General features: G+C 35.4%; 1 pseudogene; it reads left to right on the top strand.

Moving 5' to 3' along the window:
* The first annotated feature begins 479 nt into the window (after nucleotides 1–479).
* LOC142875364 (uncharacterized) lies at nucleotides 480–575 on the top strand (annotated as a pseudogene).
* The last annotated feature ends 2,412 nt before the right edge of the window (nucleotides 576–2,987 follow it).

The raw sequence follows: 2,987 nt of genomic DNA, 5'->3' as shown, positions 1-2,987 counted from the left end.
AGCTCCCTTGATTACACGTACCCCGTGACACACATGGCTGGATGGGAAGGGGTCTGGCCAGCTGGACATATTTTACATCTATAGCCAAAGTGTTTGGTATATTCAGGTAAATTGTCCTTTTAGTATCAGTGATACATTGTAGAACAAGTTGGAAAATTTCTAGCTCTCTGTTCTTTCAAACAAATTAAATACAGAAACTCATCTCTTTGAAGTGTTTATAGACCTCTCTCCAATAAAACCCTCTGGACTGGCACCTTTGGATGAAATAATATTTGACTAGGTTCTTTAAATTAAATAAGAATACTCCTAGCTTTTATAAAAATTACACATGACACTTATAAAGAGTTCAATTAATGCAGAAAAGACAAAGATGGCAAAGATGAAAGTAAAACACTCAAATCCTGTCACCTGCGAATGATCGTTTAACATTTTGGCTTTCATAAAGATTAAATTATATTTTTAATTAAAAAATATTAAATGTCATTTATCCACACATGACGATTGGGCTTTCACACTCGTGTGAGGTGTGCCTCTCTTAAACCTTGTTATGACGTCAGCACGTCACCCATCTGATGTGAACAAAAAGATTCTTCTAAAGTTAAGGGAAGATACAAAACAAAATACTGAGAGTGTGGAGTCATCATGTCTCATTAAATACGAAATATAATTTTAGATAATATCAGCTACCTGCAGGGCTAGATGAATGCATTAGCAACTTCACTCTTCTTCCTATTTTCAAGTATTTATATTCTGTAGCCATAATTCCCAAAGTTGTTTAGTATTTGCCATATATAGAGATTAATTCAACACTCATCACAGGTGCAGGGTCTTCCTTTGTAAGTTCTTTATTTTACTTTATCTCTGGATTTTTGTCATTGTCATCAGGTCCCTTGCTAGAGAGGGCTCACACTGTATTTTGCGGGCAGGCCTGAATGTTTCCTTTCTGCTGGAAAGGAAGGTCAGCTTCGTGAGTGTACAAAGTGTGCATTAGGTAGAATCTTCCACTGAGACAGACTCTGTGTGTGAGCTAAAGTTCTGTTGTCCCACCATCTTGAAATTCTTAATTTTTTTTAACCAGGGGCCCTTTGTTGTCATTTTGCTTTGGGCCCCACAAATTATGTGGCTGGTTATGATTGAAAGGTGTTTGTTTGGACATGAAAGTTCTCAGTCACTCTCTTTATTAGAACATAGTAACAAATGTCTTCTAGTAGTCGACATTATCGTAGAGGAGCTGTAGGCCAGTCTGATGTCTTTCCCTCCTTAGGTTATTTGATATGGCCACTTGGATGCCTAAAGAAATCCTTTTTTTATCTCTGGAGTGCAACCGCTTAACCAGAATATTTTTCTGTGTTAAGCTTCCTACATTCCAGATTTTTTGGAACACAGTATGCTCCTGCCTCAATCTGCAGGCTTGTTTCAGAGGATTATTCTTGTATAATATAGTTAAGGTATTTTTTTAGACAGTGAAGAGGCTGACCCGGACCTCCATATGTTCTTTATTAGGCTGCTCTCTCCTGGGACCTCAAACTTCTATTTGCAGCAGTGAAGGGAGGCTCCAACTCTCTTCCTCCAGGAGCAAGGAGGGAGATCTCTTCAGAAAGCAAAACAAAACCCTGACCCCAAATCCCATTCCAACTAATTTATGGTAAAATTCCTTGAAAAGCTGTCTATTATTACTGATCCTGGCTTTGAGGCGGTGGTGGCTTCCTGCTGCTGCTAATCCCCTGGCTCAACAATACCCATCTGTCATTGCAACGCCTTCCTCACACGTGGAACCAATTTCTTGCACTCTGTCGCCCCCAACCCTGTTTTAAATAATTAAAGTGGTTTCTCTTTCCTTGGTTCACTCAAGACTGACAGAGATACGTAGGTGAATATTTTAGCAATAGCCATTAGATTGCACTTATTATTTGTATTGTTTAAATACTGTATTATATCTTTTCTGATTTTTGTGTCTGTCTCGTCTATCAGTTGCTGTAGACTTGGAGTTTTCTACTGTATTGAGGGCTTCACCCATTTTTCCTGATAGTTCTGTAATTTAAAAAATATTTGACTTATTATTTATTAATATATAGTATGCAAAGCATACAAGATGAAAATGGTTATATTTTTCAAGCTGGAACTCAAGGTCAAGTTCTTCTCAATGAATTGATGAGTACTTGGAAGCTTAAGTGGCCTGAGGGCTCCAGTGGGGAAAAGTACAATTTCAGTCTGCACATTTCTTTTCTGTGTCTAATATTTTTCTTTCTCTGGTTTCTTCTGATCCAGTTTGTTTTATCTTCCAAACTTGCTCAAAGTTTCTGGTTCTCTAGTTTCACACTTTTTTTCCCAGCAAGGTGATAGATGTATTCTTTTTCATAGTGTGTGTTTATACGTGTATATGTGTGTGTATTTGACACACGCACACAGATATTTCCATTTCAGTGGAATGAATAAAATCACTTTATGGACTTTTCCTTCCTGGGCCTGTTTTTATGGTATTTAAATCATGAGTTTAAAAGCATTTACTGCTAAAATCATCAAGGCTTAGACTTTATAGAAATAATTCTTTGATAAGTTTTTAAGTTCTTAACAGTTATTTTTATAAGTTTTCTATTTTTAAGTCATTTTGATAATTTATATATTATGTAAATCTGAACTTGTATCAAGATTTTCAAATCTATTAGCACTATTTTATTCTAATTCTGATTAAATTTTTTGTGAAACTCTTCCTTAGGTTAATTTCTGTATGTATTTTTATGCATAGCTAAAGAGAGCCAGTGGTTTATTAAGTTCATTGACACTTTTATTCTTCTAAAAATAAATAATTTAAAATTAAATTTTATAAAATATACATTTGTATTTTTAAACACATTAATAAAACATGCTTGTTTTTTGTGTGAAAAAATACATGATACTTAAAGAAAAAGTTGACACCCCTCTCTCATTCCACTTTTTATTGCCCTGAGATACTGCTAATAGCCCGGTGTTATGTATTTCAAGCCTCT

This window comes from Microcebus murinus, chromosome 13 (genome assembly GCF_040939455.1).
Source record: "Microcebus murinus isolate Inina chromosome 13, M.murinus_Inina_mat1.0, whole genome shotgun sequence".
NCBI classification, from domain to species: Eukaryota; Metazoa; Chordata; class Mammalia; order Primates; family Cheirogaleidae; genus Microcebus; species Microcebus murinus.
The sequence above is the reverse complement of the archived record's forward strand: the minus strand, read 5'-3'. Positions and strand labels throughout refer to the sequence as shown.